Below are 12097 nucleotides of genomic sequence, written 5' to 3'. Positions count from 1 at the left end.
ATCGCGGCGCCGCGCGCTATTAACCCTTTAGCCGCGCGCTCAGAACTGAGCCGCGCGGCTGAAAGCGAAAGTGAAAGCTGCCGGTTAACTCAGTGGGCTGTTCGGGATAGCCGTGGTGAAATCCCGAACAGCTTACAGGACAACGGGAGGGCCCCTACCTGCCTCCTCGCTGTCCGATCGCCGAATGACTGCTCAGTGCCTGAGATCCAGGCATGAGCAGTCATGCGGCAGAATCATCGATCACTGGTTTCCTATGAGAAACCAGTTATCAATGATAAAGATCAGTGTGTGCAGTGTTATAGGTCCCTATGGGAGCTATAACACTGCAAAAAAAAGTGAAAAAAAAGTGAATGAATATCATTTAACCTCTCCCCTATTAAAAGTTTGAATCATCCCCCTTTTCCCATAAAAAAAAACACAGTGTAAATAAAAATAAACATATATGGTATCACCGCGTGCGTAAATGTCCGAATTATAAAAATATATCATTAATTAAACCGCTCGGTCAATGGCGTGCGCGCAAAAAAATTCCAAAGTACAAAATAGTGCAATTTTGGTCATTTTTTATATCATTTAAAAATGAATAAAAAGCGATCAATAAGTCCTATCAATGCAAATATGGTACCGTTAAAAACTTCATATCACAGCGTAAAAATGAGCCCTCATACCGCCCCATACACGGAAAAATAAAAAAGTTATAGGGGTCAGAAGATGACAATTTTAAACGTATTAATTTTCCTGCATGTAGTTATGATTTTTCTAGAAGTACGACAAAATCAAACCTATATAAGTAGGGTATCATTTTAATCGTATGGACCTACAGAATAAAGATAAGGTGTCATTTTTACCAAAAAATGTACTACGTAGAAACGGAAGCCCCCAAAATTACAAAACAGCGTTTTTTTTCCAATTTTGTCGCACAATAATTTTTTTTCAGTTTCACCGTAAATTTTTGGGCAAAATGACTGACGTCATTACAAAGTAGAATTGGTGGCGCAAAAAATAAGCAATCATATGGATTTTTAGGTGCAAAATTGAAAGATTTATGATATTTTAAAGGCAAGGAGCAAAAAACGAAAATGCAAAAACGGAAAAACCCCCAGTCCTTAAGGGGTTAAGTGTTATACCACACGTTATACACCTGCCGGTGTATTAAAGAAACATTTTTTTTTTCCTGCGTACAAGGCTCTGTCATTGTGCTCCTGTGCGGCAGTGATTCTAAGAGCGATGCCGGTAATCTGATTGCTATTCTGAATAACAGTATTATTTCACTACCCCAGCACACTCCATATGCGTTTTAGGACACAGCAAAGTGTTCTATACCCCTATAGAGGCTGTATGTAGGCTAGAAATAGCCTTTTTTAACATCGATTTGCCGCGAATAAATCCGGATCGAACTTTTCGGGAAAATTCGGCGAATCGTCCGAATCGAATTTTTGAAAAGTTCGCTCATCTCAAGGAGCCAACATCACTGGTTCCTGCTCCACTTTAGTGGAGGCTAATGTCCACGCATTAACCCACATAGAATTAAATGATACATCTCAAAAAAATTGGAGCTGGCTTGGTCATAGAGTGTTGTTCAAAATGCTTTACTTACCTAAAATCTTATATCTGTTTAGAACCATTCCACTAAATATTCCAAATAAACTAATTATGAATCTACAGTCAACGATCTCTAAGTTTATCTGGGGAGGTTGTCGCCCAAGGGTGGCTGCAGGCATCCTCCAAAAATCATCAGCCAATGGGGGTTCGGGTATCCCCAATCTAATAGCATACAGATCAGCTATTGTTATCAAACAGTCCCTGAGATGGAGTGTAGAAGCCTCCGTTAGGCCCATATGGGTAGATATTGAGTCCTCATATTCGGGTATAACTGATTGGAAGGACCTGTGGCTTAACCCTGATAGGATTGGTTCCTTGATCAAGCCCCTCTTAGCAGCTACAAAACACTCTTTACATGTTTGATGTGAGGCATTGAGCAGGAAAGATAAAAATATTCAATATGTAAAACAAAATATCCCCTTTAAATCTTTATACTATTATATTAGAGATATCTCTTTAGACGGATGGACCAACCAAGGTGTGACATACATAGGAGATGTTGTTGATGGTTCCCATATCAGACCTTTTAATCAACGACAGGAATGCTTTAACCTGCCTTCATCTGAAAAAAATATGATAAACTCAAACTACATTTGAAAAAACATAATAAATCTACATGTACACTTCCACAATGCCTTTCAGATATAATAAGTTCACTAGCCCTTGGTCATAAACCAGGATTGGGATTGTTATATCCCTTTTTTAATAATGACACACACCAAACAAAAACCAAATATATGCTGAAATGGGAGGAGGAGTTAGGTAGGATGTTCCCTACCTCAATGTGGTTGAAAGCCCTTTCTATAGGTAGACACTTTTCTAGATGCTCTAATCATGGCGAACAATATGAAAAATTATATTATCGATGGTATTTCACCCCTAAAAGATTGGCTACCATGAACATTGATCAGGATCCTGTCTGCTGGAGAGGATGTGGGATGATTGGATCCCTGTCCCATGTATTTTGGAAATACCCAAAACTGACCAGAATAAAAGATGATATGCTGTCCCTCTTACAAACCCTGTCCCCAACTATTCAAATTATCCCTAATGAACTGGCCCTTCTTTTGTTGGGCATAGATGGTTTTCCTGATATAATTCCAATTCCCAATATGTCATATTCTACACAATTTCAGACTGTTAATTGCTAGAAAGTGGAGGTCACCGGAAATCCCAACCATTGCTGAGATTATACATATGGTAAATTATAACCTACTTTTTGAGGAGGTGATCGCCAGACAAGAACATAAAATAGACGTTTTTAAGAAACATTGGGACCTGTGAATTCGCAAATTCGATTACTCGTAGGTTTTCTCCTACTGTTCAGCTACTAACTTTACCAACATATATAATATATAATTTGTTGATGGGTCTCTTCTTTTTGCAATATTTGAGCAAAATCATCTACGGAGTTGGGCAGGGTCCGAAGAAGTCCACAAGCCTTAGACTGACTTGTTTAAAACTATCACACTGTGCCCTCTCCTGAGGATGTAGCTGTCTCCATATCAATATTTCATAAAAGGTGTCATAAGTTGTTCTGGGTGCTCCAAAAACAGATATGTTCCTTAGCAATGTCCCTCGCATGATGTTATAGCGCGCATGCGCAGACGAGCGAAATTTCTCAGTTAATTTCGCATTCACAATAGCGAAATTTCGCAATTCAAAAAAACGTCACGAATATAACGAATATTCGAATTTCACGAATATGGGACGAATATTCGTCCTCATATTCGCAAAATATCGCGAATTCGAATATGGCATATGCAGCTCATCACTAGTTACAACTTTTTGGGGGCATTTTCTCCTATTACTTCTTGTAAAAATGGTACATTTGGGGAAAAAAAATGCATTTTTGTGAAAAAAAAAATGTGATTTACAAATCTGACTTTACCGAAAAGTCGTCAAGCACCTGTGGGGTGTTAAGGCTCACTGTACCCCCTGTTACTTGCCATGAGGGGTGTAGTTTCCAAAATAGTATGCCATGTTGTTGTTGTTTTTTTTTGCTCTTATGGCACCATAGGGGCTTCCTAAATGAGACATGCCCCTCAAATACCATTTCAGCAAAAATTCACTCTCCAAAATCCCATTGTCACTCCTTCCCTTATGAGCCCTCTACTGCGCCCACAGAGCACTTTACGTTCACATATGAGGTATCTCCTTACTCGAGAGACATTGGATTACACATTTTGGGGGGCTTTTTCCTTCTTTTACCCCTTGTAAAAAAATCAAAAACTGGGTCTACAAGAACATGTTAGTGTAAAAAATTGAGGTTTTGAATTTCCTCCACTTTGCTGCTATTCCTGTGAAACACCTAAAGGGTTAACACATTTTCTGAATGTCATTTTGTATACTTTGTATACATTTATGGGCTATTCCAATATTAAGGCCCCTGAAATCCACTTCAAAACTGAACTGGTCCCTGAAAATTTCATATTGTGAAAAATTGGAAAATTGCTGCTGCTTTGAAGCCCTCTGATGTCTTCCAAAAGTAAAAACATGTAAACTTTATGATGCAAATTGATGTGAATGAATATATAATTTATTTGGTATGTCTATTTTCCTTATAAGCAGAGAGCTTCAAAATTAGAAAAATGCAAAAATATTCTGATTTTTCATGAAATATTCGAATTTACTACTATGTTAAAGTAGAATATATCCCAGAAAAACAATCTCGGAATCAAATTCATGAGTAAAAGCATCCCTGAGTTATTAATGCTTAAAGTGACAGTGGTCAAATGTGCAAAAAATGCTATGGTCCTTAAGGTCATAATGGGCTTTGTCCTGAAGGGGATACATTTAGTGGAAACATAAAAAGCTTACATTATAGTATTACATCCAAACTGAACAAGGACCACTATATTTTCTATAAACTATTCTGAGATGTAGATCTGTATGTTTGAGTTCCATTTATCTTTAAATGTTACTATTTTATTGGACGCTTACTTTAATCTTAAAATGTTGCCAGCTGGAAGGCTGCCTCCAAAGAGTCATTCAGTATATTACTTCTTATCAGCAAGAACTGATTGACCATATTGTATATCTTAAAGAAGAAATGAGAAGGAAACATAAAAAAAAAGAAACATTCCAGTACATTAAAAGATTAAGGAAAGCGCAGAAGCCAATCATATTCTTTGGTCATGATCTCAAACTACAAGTTGGCAGACTGAAAATACTTTTTGGATTTGTGAAATAGTCTTAAGCAAAAAAGGGAATGCACTAACTAAGACCAGTCAGAAAACTTATATAGAAGAAAGAAGTACAATAAAATGTAAAATAAATTGTAATGTGCAGTCTGGATGTGTTCTTTAATCTAATATATGGCGAAACATTACTGAGTGACTCTAATGATCTTAAGTATTTCTACACAACTTACTTATGGTTTCAACATGTTGAAATGTATTGTTCTAGCGTGGCTATAATATGTCTCAATGTAAGCAATATTCCACTAAAGAGACTAAAGCCAAATGTTTAAAAAATTAAATATAAAAAAAATTTAAATACAGTTACTGTATGCCCTATATTAATTATGATTCGAAATTTAGAGGTACCATTTACATGGTGTCCAACCAGTGGCTTATTTGTAGGGGTCTTGCAATTGTGACCGAGCCCCTAAGCTAGGGTAGCACATAGACCCCCCCTCACCACACTATTACTCACTACTACTCGGCTGTCCAACACAGTGCGAGGTGTGGTCACTAGGTAATCTGGCCTCCTCCTTTCCTTCCTGTGTGGAGAGTCATCTGAGACTACTCCAAAGACTGCTTAAAGGGGTATTCCAAGCCAAAACTTTTTTATATATATCAACTGGCTCCGGAAAGTTAAACAGATTTGTAAATTACTTCTATTAAAAAATCTTAATCCTTCCAATAGTCATTAGCTTCTGAAGTTGAGTTGTTGTTTTCTGTCTAACTGCTCCCTGATGACTCACGTCCCGGGAGCTGTGCAGTTCCTATGGGGATATTCTCCCATCATGCACAGCTCCCGGGACGTGACATCATCATTGAGCAGTTAGACAGGAAACTTCAGAAGCTAATAACTATTGGAAGGATTAAGATTTTTTAATAGAAGTAATTTACAAATCTGTTTAACTTTCCGGAGCCAGTTGATATATATATAAAAAGGTTTTGCCTGGAATACCCCTATGAATATTCAAGAGGGCCGTGAGAGATAAATGATTTTCCCGACTTTCCCAGTCACATTAATGGAAGAAGTGTGACAGTAGGCTTTGCTGTCAGAGGAGGCTCAAGTAATTCTTGCACGTGCTGGGACCCACAGGTACTGAAAGAAGTGGGAAAGATTGCTGAGTTGACAGCTGCAGCATTTAGGGAAGAAAAGTGGAGCATTTGAGATAGAGAATGCACTGTCTTCTTGACTGACCCCCACAATGTAAGTCCACAGTGCCTCCCCTTTTCTTCTTAGCACTGCCAAGACCACATAATTCTTCCTCCAATAATCCTCCACCTCTGCTGTGGACCCACTATGCTTTTACATACTGCTCTGACAATACCCAGCTCTTCCAGATACCCCTGGTGGAGGTGTTTACATCTATCTATTCTGTCTCAGGCTTTTATTTATTTATTTATTTTTTTCAGACAAAGGTATTTACAAATAAAATAAATAGTTTAAGCGAATATAGTTTCTTATATAGTAACAAAGACAATTACAAACAATACAAAATATACACCCGCTTTACAATCATAGATTCTATCCTTTTCCCAATATACCCTCACCTCCCACCTCCCCCAAACCCTATTTGACACAGAGGGGGGGGGGGGGGGGACCTTTATGTACAATTTACCAATCTTTTAGTGGACAAACTAAAGGCAAATATAAAAAAAAAAAATCTTTTATTATTTTCCCTCTACCAGTTTTTTCCAGGATCTCCAATATATCTTAGTTCTATGTTTTAATCCTTTCATCCAAATTTGCTCCATGTTTTTCCCTCTATACATTCCTGCTCTCCACTCTTCTGGTGTAGTTGGTAATGATCCTATCCATTTACGCTGAATCAACAATTTGGTGATAAACAAAGCCTTATTAAGTAAAAATAACTCCTTCCCAAAATCCGAGAGGTCCCCAAGAATCACATATAGTACTGATTGTGCAATACTTTTTAAATTTATTTTTATTTTTTTGTAGTTTGTTTTTTGAAGAGGTTTATGTCATTGGCTGCATTTCATTAACATGGCTAAATTTAACTGTTCCAACAAGCATGCTCTCTTCGTTAACATGAACCACAATGTTGCTTTAGCAGCAAAAACACTTCTTTTGATGTAAAAAAATTTTTTTAAAAAATTTTAAAAATATTGCACACAAAGTATACACCATTGTATGAAGATGCTTGAAACTTTTAAGTTTCTAATATGTACAGTTTTAATTGTTGCATCTGTGATCACATATATATAAGGCCTGATCCCATAACATCTGAGTAGAGATGAGCAAAGTTACAGTAAATCGATTCGTCACGAACCTTGCGGCTCAGCGGTTGCCGACTTTAGCCTGCATAAATTAGTTCAGCTTTCAGGTGCTCCGGTGGACTGGAAAAGGTGGATACAGTACTAGGCGACTCTCTTAGGACGTTATCACATAATGTCTGATCAAATAACGCTTTATCACATAACAACTGATCACAAAACGCCTGATCACACAAAGCATGATCCCATAACACCTGAACATATAATGTTTTATCACATAATGCCTGATCACTTAAGGCCTGATCACTCAAAGCCTGATCACATAACGCTTAATCACATAAGGCCTGATCACATATAGCCTGATCACATTACGCTTGATCACATAATGCCTGATCACATAAGGCCTGATCACATAAGGCCTGATCACATAACGCTTGATCACATAACGCTTAATCACATAATGCCTGATCACATAAGGCCTGATCACATAAGGCCTGATCACATAACGCTTGATCACATAACGCTTGATCACATAATGCCTGATCACATAAGGCCTGATCACATAAGGCCTGATCACATAAGGCTTGATCACATATAGCCTGATCACATAACGCCTGATCGCATAACGCCTGATCACTTAAGGCCTGATCACTCAAAGCCTGATCACATAACGCTTAATCACATAATGCCTGATCACATAAGGCCTGATCACATATAGCTTGATCCCATATAGCCTGATCACATAACGCTTAATCACATAACGCTCAATCACATAATGCCTGATCACATAAGGCCTGATCACATAATGCTTGATCACATAACGCTTGATCACATAATGCCTGATCACATAAGGCTTAATCACATATAGCCTGATCCATATAGCTTTATCACATAATGCCTGATCACATAAGGCTTAATCACATATAGCCTGATCACATATAGACTGATCACATAACGCTTAATCACATAATGTCTGATCACATAAGGCCTGATCACATATAGCCTGATCCCATATAGCCTGATCACATAACGCTTAATCACATAATACCTGATAATATAATGCCTGATCACATAACGCTTGATCACATAATGCTTGATCACATAATGCCTGATCACATAAGGCTTGATCACATATAGCCTGATCCATATAGCTTTATCACATAATGCCTGATCACATAAGGCTTAATCACATATAGCCTGATCACATATAGACTGATCACATAACGCTTGATCACATAATGTCTGATCACATAAGGCTTGATAACATATAGCCTAATCACATAATGCCTGATCACATAACGCTTGATCACATAATGCCTGATCACATAACACCTGATCACATATAGCCTGATCACATAACGCCTGACAACATAACACCTGATCATATAACGCTTTATCACATAAGGCCTGATCACATATGGCCTGATTACATAACGCCTGATCACATAACATCTGCTCACATAACACTTGCTCCCATAAAGCTTAATCACATAATGCCTTATCACATAACGCTTGATCACATAATGCTTGAGCACATAGCGCCTGATCACATAATTTTTGATAACATAACGCTTGATCGCATAGCGCTTGATTACGTAATGCCTTATCATATAGCGCTTGATCATATAAAGCTTGATCACATAACGATTGATCACATAACGCTTTATTACATAAGGCCTGATCACATAAGGCTTGATCCCATAATGCCTGATCAGATAACGCCTGATCTCATAGCGCCTAAACACATAACGCCTGATCACCTAACACTTGAGAACATAATGCTTTTTCACATAATGCTAGATAACATAATGCTTGATCACATAATGCTTGATCATAGAACACCTGAACACATAACGCGTGAACACAAAACCTTTGCTCACATAACGCTTTATCACATAAGGCCTGATCACATAAGGCTTGATCCCATAATGTCTGATCACATAGCGCTTGAGCACATAATGCTCGATCACATAACGCCTGATCACATAATGCCTGATCATATATAATGCCTGATCACAAAAAGCCTGATAATTTAGCACTTGGCCACATAGCGTTTGATCTAGAGATGAGCAAATTTTTGAAAAATTCAATTAGTCCGATTCGCCAAATTTTCTGAAAAAATTTGGTTCCGTCCAAATTTATTCTTGTCGAATCATTATTATAAACAGCTATTTATGGGCTACAGAGAGCCTCAATAGGGGTGCAGAACACTTTACCTTGTCGTAACACTCATAGGGATTGTGCTGTGTTAGTGAAATTATACTGTTATTCAGTATGACATGCAGATTACAGGCATCGCTACTAGAATCACTGTCACAGAGTGGCACAATGACAGAGCCTGGAGGTGGCATCAGTATGAGGAGACCATATGGCGGAAGAATGACACAGCCTGGAGGTGGCAGCAGCATGAGGAGACCAAATAGTGGCTGAATGAAACAGCCTGGAGGTGGCAGAAGCATGAGGAGACCATATAGTGGCTGAATGACACAGCGTGGAGGTGATGGCAGCATGAGGAGACCATATAGTGCCTGAATAACACAGCGTGGAGGTGGCAGCAGCATGAGGAGACCATAAAGTGGCTGAATGACCCAGCCTGGAGGTGGCAACAGCGTGACGAGACCATAGGGCCTCACAATTGAAAAGATTAAAGATATTTTTTAACATTTAAATTGAAGATTTCAAAAAGATGAACCCAAAAAGTTTTATTTAATGTGCCAGCAGCATGAGAAGACCACATGGCGGCACAGTGACACAGCCTGGAGGGGATGGCAACATAAGGAGACCATAGAGTGGTTGAATGACACAGACTGGAGGTGGCAGCAGCATGAGGAGACCATATAGTGGCTGAATGACACAGTGTGCAGGTGGCGTAAGCATTAGGAGAACATATGGTTGCAGAATTAGACAGCCTGGAGCAGTTATAAGCATGAGTGGGTGCATACTATTGTCTCTTGGACATGGCTACGGTGATGGATTGCTGGCGGAATGACTGACTCAAAGTAGGAGGAGCAGGAGCATCTGGAGCGACAGAAGATGGGTATGACAGACAGCTCCCTTCGGCTGAGGTGGTGGAGCCTTGGCTGTCTGAAACAGGGAGCGGCGTGCCATTGGGTGATGCTGCAGGCTAGATCACCGAATCGGAGCCACGGTTCTCCCAGGCCGCTTTATGGTGATGCTGCATGTGTTGACGCAGGGCCGTGGTGCCAACATTGGGACCCTGGCCAAGCTTTACCTTCTCCTGACACAATCTTGCATGTGGCAGGGTTAACATCCTCTTGATGCTTGATGAAAAACTGCCACTACACCAAGTAGCTGATTTCCACACTGATTGACTGCTACTGCCTCCGACTCTAGGAACCCCTGATCCACTACCTCCTGGAAAGGTAGGCTGCCGCAAAGCAGGTGGTCTACCCCGTGCACGTTTGGCTCCAGACTTCCTACTTCTACCACCATGCTGACTCTCAAACATGCTACCACTTTGCTGGCTCAGCTGCTGCATCTCGTGCAACCTGCAACCCTGTCCTCCTGATGATGATGAAGCCCCTTCTGCACCCAGCTGCCAAGTGCAATCGGCTTCATCATCATCGAGTTGTGTCTGCACGTCAGTGATGTCCTCCTCAGGTTCCTCAACAGTGTCTGCTTCAGGAGCCTGAATGCTCATAACACAACCTCCCATGCCATTCTCCTTATCATTACTTGCCCGCCTAGGGGAGGAAGCGGCAGATGTCACCTCCACTTCTTGGCTGGGCAGTAGCTGCTGACTGTCCTCTAGTAGATCGTCCTCACTAAATAGTGAAGCTGAACCCACAGCATACGAGACTTCTGTGGGGGAGGGAAGAGCATAGAACAGAAGCAATGGGAGGACAAGGACTGCTCCTGGGCCATGCCAACTGATGATTGTGTCTGAGGAACCCACCGACTGTTGACTGGGGTTGTCAGATGTCACTTGTGATGGAGTGGATGACCGAGTGAGCCAATCACTGACGGCAGATGGGTTGCTGGTCGAGACACGACCGCTAGCTGATACCGGGAGCTCAGTCCTCTCACTGCGTCTTCTGGTGCCACTCACCCCTAATCTGCTGTGACCTCTGCCTGATGAATTTAGGCCTCTGCCATTCCTCTGTGCACATCCTGGCACTTCCCTGCCTGACATACTGGCACATGTAACACTGAGATGAGAACAATACGCTCCACTACCCTTAAAACTGTATTAGATACAGGAACTAGTGTGTAGCTTTGGCTGGCCTTTCACAAATTAGTTTAACAGGGAAATATGTAAAGGACACCACATAGGTGTACGTACATTTTAAACTTATGAGAGGAGGACTATGCGCTCCACTACAAACTGTATAAGGCTACAGAAACAAGGGTCTAGCATTGGCTGGCCTTTCACAGTAACTAGGCCAAAATTAGCTTTTCAGGAAAGAAAAAACTTACACCACCTATGTACACACAGGTTACACTTATGAGAGGACAATAAGCACTGCTACGCAACCTGTATTAGGCACTGTAAGCAGGTGACTATGGCTTTTCGTGCTCACTCTAACTGGCCCCTGTTAGCTTTACACCCCATTGCAGCAGGGGAGTCACAGTGTACTACACCCAAAAGTGTACTCTCTCTCTCTCTCTCTCTCTCTCTCTCTCTCTGTCAGTGCTTTTATGCAACGTACTGTCCATGTACACAATGCTCTATCTCTCCCTGCAATGAAAAGCTCTCTCTGAAATAAAACGCTGAAGTGGGTGACTGGCCGCAAGATGGCTGTCGATTATATAGTGCTGTGACATCACAGGGGTGGCTGGCTGCTGATAGGCTGCATGCTGCATGTGATTCAGGGTTATCCCGCCTTCCCTTGTTCCCGCCTTCCCAGGATTCTTTGCCCCAGGTCCTCACATGTTGATCCGCCATTATAGATGCCCTGGAGCCTTGTCCGCACTAAATGGAGTTTAATGAAGCGATTCGTGCGATCAAATTGCGGCGATATTATGATTCATTGCGAAGCGAATTTTTCAAAAAATTCGTAGCAAATTTGGATTAGTCAAATTCGATTTGCCCATCCCCAGTTTGATCACATAATGCTTGA

This window comes from Hyla sarda, chromosome 3 (genome assembly GCF_029499605.1).
Source record: "Hyla sarda isolate aHylSar1 chromosome 3, aHylSar1.hap1, whole genome shotgun sequence".
Classification (NCBI taxonomy): domain Eukaryota; kingdom Metazoa; phylum Chordata; class Amphibia; order Anura; family Hylidae; genus Hyla; species Hyla sarda.
This window is presented reverse-complemented; position numbering follows the sequence as displayed.